Genomic DNA, 16235 nt, shown 5'->3' with positions numbered 1-16235 from the left:
GTATGTTAGGTGGATTGACCACGCCACATTATACCTAGTGGGGATAAAGTCTCAGTATTGCTACCAGTTGTAGGTGAACTTTTAAAAGCAAGGTTTAGTGGGCCTTATCAAATTGAATGGAAATTGAGTGAAGGAAATTATTTGATAAGTACACCAGATAGAAGGAAAACTCACAGAGTGTGTCGTGTGAATATGCTTAAAAGGTATTTTGATCGGGAAGGAAAACAGAAGAAGGATGTTTTAATGGTTAGAACTCAAAGTGAAGAACTCTGAATGACTCTGAATTTGACTTTCCTCAAATTACATTGAATAATGAGGAAGTTATTGGGAATTTGGATAAATTATTGAGTTACCTTCCAGAGGAAAATTGAACTGCCCCGAAAGAGTTATTAATATCACATGGACAAAAATGTGGGAATACACCGGGAAGAATTAAAATGATTCTGAACGAGACAGTTGTAAAAAATGCTGTTCCAATTCAACAACATCCTTGCAGACATGACCTTTTCAAGTAGGCACAGGGTCAGAAGGAGACGCTGATGTTTACTCAGTCTGAGATGCAGCAGCCTAAAGTCTTGAACAATCACATACACTGGTGAAGTTGGAGATGGAGAACCAGTTGCTAGTCAATAATGTGAACTCAGAAATTGCGCAGGATTGGAGACTGATACACGACAAGTTGACTGTTTTGGAACATGTTCTTGAGTTTTCAAATTGCCTGAATGTAAATTGCAGGACTGTCAAAACAGCACATCATCTATCTGAAGAAAAGTGTAGTTGAATAAACAATCATGTATATTCTCAAAAAGGAGATTGAGAAGTGAAAGTATCATACTAATGTGGATCAAAGGAAAGGACAACAACGTGAAATGAGACTGTTTGCCACAACTGTACCATGATCTCAAACAAACTGCTGGAACTATGGTTCTGTACAGCCTGCAGAGATGTGGATAGCCAGTAAAATGGTACTGTGGTGGTGAAATAAATTAAGATGGTTTCCACAGCAGTGTAACTGCCACAGTGGATTTTGGAACCACGGTCGAAATGGGTTCTGACAGCAAGGAAGACAATCTGAGGCATGTCTTTGCCAAACAATATGTGTACAAGTGATGGTGCAGATCCAGAGCAAACAAAGGAGTTGAATTGTTTGGCAGAGGAGGACTTAAGGCCAATTAACAAGATAGGGGACAGATATAAAATGACCTTACTGAATGGCCCAGACTACACACATGCATTATGTTATTCTCCTGATCCTGCCTAGTTCTGTGGGGACATTACCAGAGCTAATTTATCGTCGTAATGACAAAGGTGAGCTCGCCTTTGGCATCAAGGCAGGATTAAGGACTGAAGGAGCCTTGGAGATGAAACACTTTGTCACGAATGTGATAAAAGAAGAAGGAGTAGAAGACAAGGACCAAAAGATGACACAAAGATTAGTCGGGTGGTTAACAGTGAGGCGGAGTGTCTTGGGCTACAGGAAGACACGGAAGGATTCGCCAAATGGGCAGATAAGTGTCAGATGGAATTTCACCCTGAAAAGTGCGGGGTGAGACACTTTGCAAGGAGTAATTTGAAAAGGAAGTACTCAATGAATGGTGACATTCGGAAGTTTTGTGGAACAAAGGGACCTTGGTGTGTTTGTTCACAGATCTCTGAAGGCGGAAGGCATGTGATTAGGGTGGTGACAAAGGCACATGGGACACTTACCTTTATCAATCGAGGCGATTACAAAAGCAGGGAAGTCTTGTTAGAGTTGTTCAGAACATTGGGGAAGCCACAGCTGTGTGCACTTCTGGTCGCCACCTTATTGGAAGGATGTGATTGCACTGGAGGGGGTGCAGAGGAGATTTACCAGGATGCGGTCTGGGATGGAACATTTAAGTTATGAAAAGCGGTTGGGTTGGCTTGGGTTGTTTGCATTGGAGCAGAGAAGACTGAGGGGTGACCCAATCGAGATATACAAGATTAAGAACGGCACGGACAGAGTGAATAAGGAGGAGTTGTTACCCTTAGTTGAAGGGTCAGTCACAATGGGACATAGGTTCAGGGTGAGGGGCAGGAGATTTCAAACGAAATAGAGAGCAATGTGGGTGAAAGGCTTCTGAAATGTGCTCTGGAGTTCTTTTACAGAAGATTTTTTGAAAGCAAAGGATGATGGAGATTGTTTCTGGATCTTTGTGTTGGGCAATGATTTGAGTCAAGTAGACCAAGTTTCATAGAATCATACAATTCCTACAGTGCCATTCGGCCCATTGAGTCGGCACTGACTGCATTTTTGTGTACAAGATTATGAGGAGCATGGACAGAATGGATAAGGAGCAGCTATCCCCCCTAGTTGAAGGGTCAGTCACGAGGGTATATAGGTTCAAGGTGAGGGGCAGGAGGCTGAGGGGGAATGTGAGGAAAAACTCTTTTATTCATAGAGTGGTGACGGTCTGGAATGAGCTGCCTGTAAGGGTGGTGGAGACGGGATGCCTCACATCCTTTCAAAGTTACTTAAATGAGCACTTGGCACGCCATAACACTCAAGACTATGGGCCAAGTACTAGTAAATGGGATTAGGTGGGATTTCAGGTGTTTTTAATGGAAGGCTGTCCCAGATCATCCACGGCCAGAACCTCTTTGGCTTGAAAGACGGAATGCTGAAGGTAACAATACATACCCAGTTTATTTGATAAATAACGAACAAATGGGAAAGATACAGAGGAGCAGATTCGCAAAGAAATTACAGAGAGGCGGGAAAATGTAGGACGAGGAACATGGAAACATAGAAAATAGGTGCAAGAGTATGCCATTTGGCCCTGGAAGCCTGCTTCACCATTCAATATAACCATGGCTCATCATGCACTTTCAGTATCTCACTCCGCTTTCTCTCCATACCCTTTGATCCCTTTAACCACAAGGGCCAAGTCAGATCCCTCTTGAACATATGTAATGGACTAGCCCCAACAGCTTTCTGTGGTCGAGAATTACACAGTTTTACAACTCTCTGAGTGAAGAAGTTCTTCCTCATCTCAACTCTGAATGGCTTACCCCTTATTCTTAGACTGTGACCCCTAGTTCTGGACTTCCCCAACATATATCAGTTTATAGAATCCGACAGGGCAGAAGGAGCCCATTCGGCCCATTGAGTCTGCGCCAACTACAATCCCACCCAGGCCCAATCTCCAGAACCCCATGCATTTATTCTAGCTAGCCCCGCTGACACCAAGGGAGAACTGAGCATGGCCAATCCACCTAACCCGTGCATCATTGGAGTGTGGGAGGAAACCGGAACACCCAGAGGAAACCCACACAGACATGGGGAGAACGTGCAGACTCCACACAGAGAGAGACCCAAGCCAGGAATCAAACCCGTGTCCCTGGCACTGTGAGGCAGCAGTGCTAACCACTATGCCACCCACCACTGTGCCACTGTGCCACCCATCGGGAACATCTTCTTGTACCCAGCCTTTCCAGTCCCATCAGGATTTGATATGTTTCTATGAGACCCCCTCTCATTCTTCTAAATTTTAGTGAGTATAAGCCCAGCCAATCCAGTCTCTCTTCATGTGTCAGTCCTGGTATTCCAGGAATCAGTCTCGTGAACATTTACTGGACTCCCTCAATAGCAAGAGTGTCCTTCCTCAGACTAGGAAACCAAAACTGCACACAATACTCAAGGTGTGTCCTCAACAAGGCCCTATATAGCTGCAGCAAGTTATGCTGTCCCAAATGCTGGTAGATGGGATTAGGTGGGAGTTCAGGTCTTTCTAATGGGTCGGTGCAGACTTGATGGGCCGAAGGGCCTCTTCTGCGCTGTCTGATTCTATGATTCTATGATTTTGAGAGTTGTTCTGCTGTTGTGTAAAATGTCTCTGTGTTGTTGTAAATATGTTTCCGGCTATGTAAATATGATCCATCTTGTGTTAATGTTTTCTCAGTTCTGTTAGTATGTCCCCTGTTCTGTAAACGTGTTCCCTGCTGTTTAAAAATATTCTCCGTTTTCATTTTTGGCAGGAATTTTCTTCCTGGTCTCTGATATTCGGTGTCGGGTTAACATGTTCATGTTGTGATAAGATGTTCTTGCGTAAAACTCTGGTTAAACTGCCACTGGATAAGTATGTCCCAATCTGGACTGCATGTTACCCTCTGTTAGTGAGTGAGATTGGCGGATAAATATTGTATCCAACCCATGTATGTGAGTGAGATTTGTTCTGCATCTGTCAGTCTCCGGTTGTGGTTGCGAGGTTTTATTTGTCTTATTTATTTCGTCAGGCACCTGGATTCGATTCCCAGCTTGGGTCACTCTCTGTGTGGAGTCTGCATGTTCTCCCCATGTCTGCATGGGTTTCCTCCGGGTGCTCCGATTTCCTCCCACAATGTGAAAGATATGTTGGTTAGGTGCATTAGCGGTGCTAAATTCTCCCTCAGGTGCCGGAGTGTGGCGACTAGGGGATTTTCACAGTAACTTAATTGTAGTGTGAATGTAAGACTACTTGTGACACTAATAAATAATGTTAAAGCTTAAACTTACGCAAGCTGGTGTCACTGGCTAGGCCAGCATTCATTCCCCATCCCTAATTTACCTTGAGAATGATATGATGAGCTGCTTTCTTGAACCGCTGCATTCCCAGAGATGTAGGTACACCCACAGTGATGTTAGCCCAACAGTGTTAGGGAGGGATTTTGCCGCAGCGACACTGATGGAGCCGTGATGTGTTTCCAAGTCAGGATAGAGGGTGGCTTCGAGGGGAGTTTCCAGGTGCTGGTGCCCCATGTAGAAGGTAGAGGTGGTGGGTTTGTCGGTGCTGTCTAAAGAGGGTAGACGAAAAAATACTGTTCCCATTGGCAGAGGCGAGAAGGATGTTTTTAATGTGCTGAGTGTTTAGGACCTGGAATGCACTGCCTGAGAGTATAGGCAGCATCAAATCAGGGTTATCAAAGGGGAATGGGATCAGCCCCTGAAGTGAAAGGATTTGCAAGTTTAAGAGACAATGACTGGGAAAGGGACGAGATGAGTTGTTCTTGTACAGAACAGCACACAGAAAAGGGCCGAATGGTCTCCCTCTTTGTTGTATCTATTCTAAGATTCTATATTTATCAGCGTTGGACTCATTCTGTATCGGTCTGTCTCTGCTGCAACATGTGTGTGATCTTAAGGTGCTTGGGGGTAGGTACAGGGGAAATGTTCGGGGGATGTTTTTCACACAGAGTGTGGTGGGCGATTGGAATCGGCTGCCGTCAGTGGTGGTGGAGGCAAACTCAGTAGGGTCTTTTAAGAGACTCCTGGATGAGTACATGGGACTTAATAGGATGGAGGGTTATAGGTAGGCCTAAAAGGTAGGGATATGTTCGGCACAACTTGTGGGGCCTAAGGGCCTGTTTTGTGCTGTCGTTTTTCTATGTTTCTTCTATGTTTCTATATTCATTATAAATGTAATTGTGTCTGAGACACTTTCCAAATCTGTACTCATTCTACCTGGAAGATAACTGATTGAAACCAGGCCTTTTGGTCTAATTAGTACATGATTCCACATGAACATCTCCATGACAATTCATTCTCCATCGTCTGATTATCCAGAGTTCCCTTAAATACAATGCTAATCGACTCAACTGCTCCAGACAGGAACAAGTTCCAGATTACGGAATAATGGGAAAGTCCATTAATATTGAATTCTCTGTGGGATTTAATGCTGATATCCAATCAGTATAGAGGACAGTGAAGAAAATTATCTAGGATCTTGATCAATTGGTCCAGTGGGCTGACGAATGGCAGATGGGGTTCAATTTAGATAAATGCGAGGTAATGCATTTTGGTAGATCGAACCAGGGCAGGACTTACTCAATTAATAGTAGGGCGTTGGGGAGAAGTTATAGAACAAAGAGATCTAGGGGTACATGTTCATAGCTCCTTGGAATTAGAGTCACAGGTGGACAGAAGGCATTCGACATGCTCGGTTTCATTGGTCAGAACTTTGAATACAGGAGTTAGGATGCCATGTTGAGGTTGTACAAGACATTGGTAAGGCCACACTTGGAATAATGTGTACAGTCCTGGTTACCCTATTATAAAAAGGATATTGTTAAACTTGAAAGTGTGCAGAAAAGACTTGATAGGATGCTACTGGGAATTGAAGATTTGAATTATAAGGAGAGGCTGGGTAGACTGGGACTTTTTTCCCTGGAACGTAGGAGGCTGAGGGGTGACCTTTTTGAGGTCTGTAAAATAATGAGGGCCATAGATCAGCGAGATAGTCAATACCTTTTCCCAGAGGTAGGGGAGTCTAAAACGAGAGGGTATACGTTTAAACTGAGAGGGGAGAGAGACAAAAGTGTCCAGAGGGGCATTTGATTCACACAGAGGGTGCTGAGTGTTTGGAACAAGCTGCCACAGGCAGTAGGAGAGGCGGGTACAATTTTGTCTTTTAAACAGCATTTAGACAGTTTCATGGGTAAAAGGGATATGGGCCAAATAGAGGCAAGTGAGACTAACTTAGTGGTTAAAAAGGGGGCGGCATAGACACGTTGGGCCGAAGGGCTTTTTTGCATGCTGCAAACCTCTATGACTCGATGATCAATTCCTGATTGTTCTGTCTCTGCAACACCGACCTTTAATGTGAATTTCTTCTGCTCTGCTGCGGTTCTGTATTGCGGCCAGCAGATGGCAGCACACTCTGGTAGACTGAAGTTTTGATGTGGAGATGCCGGCGTTGGACTGGGGTAAACACAGTAAGAAGTTTAACAACACCAGGTTAAGAAGTTTAACAACACCAGGTTAAAGTCCAACAGGTTTATTTGGTAGCAAAAGCCACACAAGCTTTCGGAGTTGCAAGCCCCTTCTTCAGGTGAGTGGGAATTCTGTTCACAAACAGAGCGTATAAAGACACAGACTCAATTTACATGAATAATTTTGGAATGCGAATACTTACAAATAATCAAGTCTTTAAGAAACAAAACAATGTGAGTGGAGAGAGCATCAAGACAGGCTAAAAAGATGTGTATTGTCTCCAGACAAGACAGCCAGTGAAACTCTGTGGGGTTTACAGATAGTGTGACATTAACCCAATATCCCGGTTGAGGCCGTCCTCGTGTGTGTGGAACTTGGCTATCAGTTTCTGCTCAGCGACTCTGCGCCGTCGTGTGTCGCGAAGGCCGCTTTGGAGAACGCTTACCCGAATATCAGAGGCCGAATGCCCGTGACTGCTGAAGTGCTTTTGCTACCAAATAAACCTGTTGGACTTTAACCTGGTGTTGTTAAACTTCAGACTGAAGTTTTGACATGAGAGGGATACAATAGGCAAGAATTGTTCACATTATATTGAGCCTGGGACGGAGGAATTTCGAAATATTGCATGTGCTTGCCATATAATTTCCAAATCTACCACTACGCTGCTTTCCGCTGTATTCATCATTTGAATCCCGCTAATTTAGCAAAACTATGTTTTTTTAAACTGAAAATATAAAGTGGCATTTTATTTTGAACCAAATGGCATTTTGAATCATTGTTGTTTAGCATAGTTAGAATTTCATTATGCAACAGTTAAATTATTAGTACAAACCTATCAAAGCATATAGTACACAAAGTTGTACCTATTTCTGATTGGGGATGGTATGTCGAGAGAAACATGCTTTTCTTGATATGCATGACTGACCTATATCTGGGGGTCATGATGTGGAGATGCCGGCGTTGGACTGGGGTAAACACAGTAAGACGTTTAACAACACCAGGTTAAAGTCCAACAGGTTTATTTGGTAGCAAAAGCCACACAAGCTTTCGGAGCTCCAAGCCCCTTCTTCAGGTGAGTGGGAATATTGCATTGCCCCTTCTGCATTGCCCCTGCATTGCCCCTTCTGCATTGCCCCTTCCCACTCACCTGAAGAAGGGGCTTGGAGCTCCGAAAGCTAGTGTGGCTTTTGCTACCAAATAAACCTGTTGGACTTTAACCTGGTGTTGTTAAACTTCTTACTATATCTGGGGGTACAGGTTTCAGTCTCAAAATTTGCCAAGGATGCAAGACTTGAAAATATTATGAACTTTAGTGAGGAGGATATTGATAATCTTCAAGGAGATATGGACAGGCTGGTGGAATGGGCAGACACGTGACAGATGCAATTTAATTAATGTCAGGAATTGTGAAGTGACATATTTTGGTCCGAAGATCGAGGAGAGGCGATGTAAAATAAGGGTACACCTTCATCCTATCTCATCCCTATTGCACCTTTACCATGCTAAGATTCCAATCTATTCACCAATCTCAGAACCCATTGAATATCCAGCCTGAAGTCTGCATTGCCCCTTCTAATTGGGCAGTGATTAGTAAACATGTGGCACTCCCATTTTCCGATATAGCTTCACCCGGCAATGCCTCCCTGCTCCGTCTCACAACTCAGTCAACACTGCACCTCCATTTTGTGCATTGCCCATGGTAGGCGTATCCTGCCCAGTCCGCATTGTGTTTCACTTTGCTCAGTTATATTGCCCAGATTGCAGACTGTTCCAACTTTTCTATTCTCCATTAATAATAGATGAATAAATAGAACCATCCCTTGATTAAACACTCTCACCTTTCAATGTTTAGCGTGTGAGTTTAATGAAGTGCTGTGTGTGATTCCCGCCTTAATGCTTCTGCACAAATTTGGTCAAAGGAAAGTTATCCAAATATATCTTCAATTCTCCTTCTCATTCACAAAGAACTGAGCGGGTGATGGATAATGTTTCAATAGTAGCTTTAAAAAGATAGAGAATGAATTTACAAATTTCAAATCCAAGGGTGACATCAATGCCTGAAGTGGTTTTCTTGTTGTGGTGACGAGAATAACAATGCAGATTATCAATTTGAATTGTTCAAAACCATAGAATGGACCATTGTGGATGGAAGGAAACTTTAAACTGTGCAGCTGTGCTGCGCTTCAGGAGCTTGTTTAACAGAAATCTCCATTAATCAAAAGTTTTGCCTCATCCGCTGAGCATTTCCAGCATTTTCTGTATTTGTTTCAGATTTCCAGCTTCCAGCTTTGCGTTGTGTTCTGTGCAGCTGTTTTACTGGAACAGGGAACAGGTTCTGATCAGTCCTGTGACAGATAGAGTAGAATGTGTCTCCCCACTGTCAAGCCTGTGAGATTAGTCTCCAAGCTGTACAGGAGAATGAGGAAGACGGGGTGGGGGGGGGGGGGGGGGGGAGGAGGGATCATTCTGGAACGATTTCCTGTACCTGGGACACAAAGGTGTGTATTTGCACAAAGGTATGTCCTTTAGCAGACATAAGCTGTCCCAATACGACGTGTACTCAATGAAATTCCTCTTAACTGTTCTCAACGGTTTAACTGCGATATCGTTGAACTGACCAATAGTTTGTACATTGTCAATAATCCATATATGGACCTGCAAAGTAAGCTGGCGGTACGCGGCTCTGTGACGCAATGGATAGCGCGTTGGACTTCTAAATGATGGCAAGTTAGCCATTCAAAGGTTGTGGGTTCGAGTCCCACCAGAGTCGGATTTTGGATCAGATTAGTTACAAACAGTTTGCTGCTTCATTGATGTGATTCAGCTTCCGCACCAACATTTCCTGCTCTGTCATCTCTCCATGTTGTTCCTGTTTATTCGGCTCCCATGGAAACCACTGACTCGAGAATAAATGGCAAACCCCGGGGTCTTTCTTAAACTTTGACACAGGGTTCGCTTAGTAATAGTAACATCGTTTTTTCACACTAAGCGAAACATAAAGAGGATTAAGGAACACACACACACACACATACACAAACAATTTATAAATAAATAGAAACAGTAAATAAATAATAGTGTCCTTCAAAGAGCTGGTGTTATTCTGATGTGTCTGCTGCGCTTGTCCTTCTCGGCTGTAGTGGTCGTGGGTTTGGAAGGTGCTGTCAAAGGAGCCTTGCTGAGTTGCTGCAGTGCATCTTGTAGATGGTGCACATTGCTGCCGTTGTGTGTCCGTGGTGCACGGAGTGAATGGGAAGCGAATGAATTTGTCCTGGATTGTGTCAAACTTCTATAGTATTGCTCAAGATGCAGACACCCAGGCAAGTTATCTCAGGACACCAGGTGCTCTGGTTTACTCACAGTCCAAGGATTGGCAGGTTGGGTGAATTGGCCATGCTAGATTGCCCTGAGGTGCCCCAGTAAGTGCAGTGAAGGTAGATCAGCGGGTTGGATGCGTGGCGCCGCAGGGATAGGTCCTGTGTGCGATGCTCTGTCTGAGAGTCGGTACAGACTCGATGGGCAGAATGGTCACCTTCAGCACTGCCGCGATTCTATGATCCTGAGGCCATTTGACTGTTGGAAATTCCCTGATAAACAGGGGAAAGCTGTGTTTGCAGCATTTACAGCAGTGAATTTGTTGCAGATTTAATAGGTTCCCGCAAGATGATGTAAATAGCTGTTTCATGTAAACAAATAGTGGAGATATTTGTACAGAGTCTCGACACATGTTCTTTATCTCTGTAGATTATGTACTGAAGTGGGAAAGACTATATTAACTTGAAGGGAAGGGATATTACGTCTCGAGTAATTGTCAGGGATTAGGGCTCTGCTCATTTGAACCCAGGAACTTCTATTTACTGGGCAGTTACTTTCACCAACTCAGCCACAGAGTCTGGCGGCAGCCAGAGGTACAGTGAAATGCTGGAAATAAGATTCAGATGGGGTAGATTCTTTGAAAATAGAGATAGCTCACATTTCAGATACTGACCTTTCACGGGAACGATCGTTTCTCTCTCCAAAGATGTTACAGGATTTTGGATAGATTCATGAAAGAAAACCAATTGAATCCCACAGTGGCCCATCGAGAATGCACCGATTTCCCTATAAACCTTCCAAATCCGCCTTTCCCCGACATTGTACAAACACATCAGAGGGAATCGCACACAACACTTAGTGAAACTCTTCCGTTAAACATTGAGTGATTTACCGTGAGTTGTTTCCATTTACAGTTTTCAGACACACATCTGGTATGAAAGTAGCCGTGTTCAGGATGTGACTCACACACAGTTTTCTGCTCTGAAGGCAGATGAGATCCTCCTGTGACACGAGGCGATTTCTTCAGAACTTCATTTACACGGGATATGTGTTTCGCTGGCACGGGAAGTACTAATTGTCCAAAATTAATTATCTTCGAGAATTTGGCAGTGAATTCATCCTTGAGCCCTTGCAGTGTATGTGCAGATACACTGCTTTTCAGGACGGAGTTCCAGGATTGTCAGCCAGCCACAGAAACGGCGATTTATTTCCAAGTCAGGATGGTGTGTCCCTCTGAGTGGACCGAGTGGTCGTTGTTTCTGTGCATCTGCTGCCCTTGTGCTTCCAGATGAGAGATTTCGCGAGTTTGGCTGATGTCTGGCGCAGCAACTAAAAATCCCTGTCAGGAGTGGGATTTGAACCCACGCCTCCAGCAGAGACTGCGACCTGAACGCAGCGCCTTAGACCGCTCGGCCATCCTGACTTCCTCTCTGCAGTCTCTGCAAAAATTGATTTGAATGTCATCTTTGTTGTCATTACATTGAGAACTCGATGGGTTTTCCCATTTTTGAACCCCAGCCAGAGGCCTGTATCTGAGCACCATCCTTCGCCAAGCCGCCGGGGCGTGAGGAGCTTCTCATTGCTGCATTGCTCTGTTTGCTCAAATCAACAAAGACCCAATTCCCGTCCTACCTGTTCCTCACACGAAGCTGTTGAGAGTGTCAGATGTGAGCAAAGTGAAGTATCCAATTGGAGAGTTACATCCTGGCGACAGGAATATCTCTTCACAGCTGCTTTCGCAGCTGCTGAATATTTCCAGCATTTCCTGTTTCTGATTTTGTGCTCTCATTAAAGGAGTTCATTTAGTGACAACCCAAAACTTGTCTCTTGGACGCAGCTCCAGATCCAGCTTTTCTGTGATCTTCTCACAGACAAGTTCACTCTTCACTTTCCGACACACCTGCTTTAAAATCGGCTGTTTTCACAATCAGCATCCTGCCGCATTGCCTTCTTGATTAATAAGGGGATCAGGGATTATGGGGAAAAGGCAGGAGAATGGGGATGAGAAAAATGTCAGCCATGATTGAATGACGGAGCAGACTCGATGGGCCTCGTGGCCTAATTCTGCTCCTATGTCTTATGGTCTTCTGCTCTAAACCTCACCCCACCCTCCACCTGCTTGGAAAAATCGGCAATGCTTTCATGGTCATCAGTAGATTCTTAATTCCAGATACGTTTTACTGAATTCAAATTGCACCAAGAATTCCATCAGGAAACCCAACTGGTTCAGTAATGTCCTTTAGGGAACGAAATCTGCCGTCCTTACCCGGTCTGGCCTGCATGCCTCTCCAGAGCCACAACAATGTGGTTGACTCACAACTGCGCTCGGGCAACTAGTAGTGGGCAATAAATGCTGGCCAGCCAGTGTGCCCATGTCCCATGAATGAATAAAAAAAACCTACTGGCCCAGTCAGCGACACTGAAAAAAATAAATCGGAGATTTAAAATGTGGAGATACACAACTCCTTTACAATCCCAAACATTGCAAATACATAATTAATTCCAAACTAATTTACAGTTCTGGGAGCTGACTGTCAGGAAAAAATCTCTTGCGCACACACAATTCCACAGACAGAATCAGAAAGATCCCAATCCTCATACAGCAACAGATAGTGCAAGAGAAGTCTGAATATGACACAGATATAAAGGTAAAGTCACCATAGTCCCAAATGATCATGCGCTGTGCCACATCTCAACAGGGACAGATTACTGGTGATGATTTAGCAGAAGGAGGACATTCGTCCCACCGCACCTGCACGGAAGTCAATCCCACCCAGGCAGTATTCCCGTAACCCGACATATTTACCGTGCTAATCCCCCTGACACTAAGGACCAATTTAGCATGGCCAATCCAGCTCAGGCGGCGCTAATATTCATGGCTAACCTGCCGATTCTGGAAAGACAAAATCTGCCACGGGTACCGTTATTGAAGTTGGTGTCTCCTTTGGAGATTCTGAAACCATGTGTTCATGGTGGCAAACACCTGCCCACAGTTGATTTAAATCGATTATCAGCTGGAGTTTCTAATTGCTTTAGAAATATGGTAATATGTAATGGGGCTGGAATATTCACCCCTCAAGCCTCTCTCGAAATCTGTGTCCACACTTCAATTTTGTTCTGTGAACCGCTAAACGATTCATCAGTCCACCCTCAAAAAGTGGCCAATATGGAGACAATTTGGTTTTATAAATATGATCTGTCTTGAACAGATTTTTTCTCTGATTTGTAAAGGTGTTTCCTATTGTGTGAAATGTTCTCTGTTGTTCTATGAAGATGATTTCTTTGGCAAAACTGTGGGAATTTCAAGGTCGCCGTTACTGAAGCTAGCTTACAATTCCAGGCTAATTTCGTCCGAAAGGACAAATCTTGTTTCTGTTTTCTCTCCATGTATCTATGTATTAAATCAGTGAATTTGAAGGCCACCAGCTGCCGTGATGGGATTTACTCAGTGTCCCCAAAGGTTAGTGCGGGCCTCTGGATTACTGCCCAGTGACATGACCTTTCATCCCTGTAAACACAAACAGTTCATTCAGCTCATTATTAATCCTCTTCCTGAAGAGATTAGAATTCCCTCCACAGAATTTCAATCAACCGATTGATACAAAGATTTTGTTCTACTCAGGATCATCAGTCATTTGTCCTGATCAAACAAATATTGTTGGGACTTGTTGGGAGCTGTCGATCATGACATGACTGAGAATTTAACGGACAAAATAACAAGGAAATGCATTCTGAGAAAGAGCCCTGCAAAGTTTGGAAGAACAAGCGGATTTCTGTTGACGGGGTAGAACACGGGTCCCACAGAGCTGCATCAGCGTTGTGCATAAAGCGACCGCGACAGGACCCAAACCTGCAATTTTCTAATACCATCACTAAAAGGATCACATTCACACACCTAGAACAAAGAACAAAGAACAATACAGCACAGGAACAAGCCCTTCCGCCCTCCACGCCCGCGCCACTCCCTGGTCCCAACTAGACCATTCTTTTGTATCCCCCCATTCCCACTCCGTTCATGTGACTATCTAGATAAGTCTTTAACGTTCCCAGCGTGTCTGCCTCCACCATCTTGCCCGGCAGGGCATTCCAGGCCCCCACCACCCTCTGTGTAAAATACGTCCTTCTGATATCCGTGTTAAACCTCCCCCCTCCCCCCCTCACCTTGAACCTATGACCCCTCGTGAACGTCACCACCGACCTGGGAAAAAGCTTCCCACCGTTCACCCTATCTATGCCTTTCATAATTTTATACACCTCTATGAGGTCACCCCTCATCCTCCGTCTTTCCAGTGAGAGCAACCCCAGTGTACCCAATCTTTCCTCATAACTAAGCCCTTCCATACCAGGCAACATCCTGGTAAACCTCCTCTGCACTCTCTCTAAAGCCCCTACGTCCTTCTGGTAGTGTGGCGACCAGAACTGGGTGCAGTATTCCAAATGCGGCCGAACCAACGTTCTATACAACTGCAACATCAGACCCCAACTTTTATACTCTATGCCCCGTCCTATCAAGGCAAGCATGCCATATGCCTTATTCACTACCTTCTCCACCTGTGGCGTCACCTTCAAGGATCTGTGGACTTGCACACCCAGGTCCCTCTGCGTACCTACACCCTTTATGGTTTTGCCATTTATCGTAGAGCTCCCCCCTACGTTAGTTCTATCAAAATGCATCACTTCGCATTCATCTGGATTGAACTCCATCTGCCATTTCTTTGCCCAAATTTCCAGCCTATCTTTATCCTTCTGTAGCCTCTGACAATGTTCCTCACTATCTGCAAGTCCAGCCATTTCTGTGTCGTCCGCAAACTTACTGATCACCCAGTTCACCTTCTTCCAGATCATTTATATAAATCACAAATAGCAGAGGTCCCAATACAGAGCCCTGCGGAACACCACTAGTCACAGGCATCCAGCCGGAAAAAGACCCTTCCACTACCACCCTCTGTCGTCTGTGACCAAGCCAGTTCTCCACCCATCTAGCCACCTCCCCCTTTTATCCCATGAGATCCAACCTTTTGCACCAACCTCATCCATTCGGACACGCGGTCAACGAATAGGCCGCTCACCTGACATTAGCACAATTTCAATAAATACTGTGAATTTATATATATATATATAGATATATGTACATATATCTATATATATATTTCTTCAGTTCAAATTTTGGATGATCAGCTGATTCCAAAATCCCCGAAAATAAAAGGGAAAGTCTCAGCTGCCGTTAATAGCATTTTTCGATGTCGAAAATGTCTTTTACTCGGAGATTTGTTGCATACTCATTCAGTGATGCCCTCGCAGCGAGAATCGTACCATGAGACCAACAAGACTTTGGCATGTATGGCGCTTATGCCAATACATACTTCCACTTCCATTTCTACTCAATGTTGACCAGCTGACTTTGCACACCATGAACGCAAAATAGGGAAATGTGATCCTCTTTATCTTAGACCCTGAATATGCCACCAGATATTCAATGTTAGAATTGTAGTTGCTGTCAGTAAAACAAATTATCATCACATCAGTCAGGGACTGCTATGAAAGAACCGACATGCAACAAAGTGTGGAAGAGCACCGCTACAGGCGTGCAAATACAGAGAAGCAGTTCCGTAGATTAATGATGAAAGTGGGGTTTGCACCCACCCGTGCAGAACACAATCGATTAACAGACCATCGCCAAAACCGCTCGGTCATCTCGTCAGCCACCCAGAAGCTTCTAACCGTCTCTTTCCATTTGATTTTCTATCCATGAAGAGTTGGGGAAGAAGTTCACCCTCACCATCACTCCTGGATGCCCAGCCACGTGGAATATGTTGGAAATGTAGCTGCTGCAAACAGAGGAAAGTTCCATCCTATCTGCTCAGGGAATGTTGGGATTGGAGCGGTGTGAAACGTTCCCAGAGCATGTTCCATATGTTTCTGCTGAGCATGAAAACTCCCAGCGGAAAGACTGAAACCGACACTCATGATTCACATCACTCACACCTTAACCATGAGGCCACTGATGACTTCGAATTTCTCCTAAAAATGCCAACTGAACTCACTGACTGGCAGAATGACATTACCCACGGGACTGGCGAGTCACAACCACAGGCCGACTTGCGGAGTGGTGAAAACTGATATCACTGCTTCTGATCTTCACCAGAACAGACAGTGAAATGGAACATTGTTCATTGACAGTTCGGTTGTGAAAAGATGGCTGGTAACTTTCGGA

General features: G+C 44.5%; 2 protein-coding genes and 2 non-coding genes across 4 annotated transcripts in view; 2 read left to right on the top strand and 2 right to left on the bottom strand.

Annotated features, from left to right (window-relative positions):
- LOC144482285 (uncharacterized) overlaps positions 1-16235 on the top strand; it is an 872976-nt gene that overhangs the window by 390041 nt on the left and 466700 nt on the right. The window lies entirely within an intron of this gene.
- The window catches only part of LOC144482277 (uncharacterized), a 411284-nt gene that overhangs the window by 343813 nt on the left and 51236 nt on the right, over positions 1-16235 (bottom strand). The window lies entirely within an intron of this gene.
- trnar-ucu (transfer RNA arginine (anticodon UCU)) lies at positions 9389-9479 on the top strand. The gene is given in 2 exon segments: positions 9389-9425; positions 9444-9479. It is a non-coding gene; the product is annotated as a tRNA-Arg (tRNA).
- trnal-cag (transfer RNA leucine (anticodon CAG)) lies at positions 11362-11444 on the bottom strand. The gene has a single exon. It is a non-coding gene; the product is annotated as a tRNA-Leu (tRNA).

The sequence above is a fragment of the Mustelus asterias genome, unplaced genomic scaffold (assembly GCF_964213995.1).
Source record: "Mustelus asterias unplaced genomic scaffold, sMusAst1.hap1.1 HAP1_SCAFFOLD_35, whole genome shotgun sequence".
NCBI classification, from domain to species: Eukaryota; Metazoa; Chordata; class Chondrichthyes; order Carcharhiniformes; family Triakidae; genus Mustelus; species Mustelus asterias.
The sequence above is the reverse complement of the archived record's forward strand: the minus strand, read 5'-3'. Positions and strand labels throughout refer to the sequence as shown.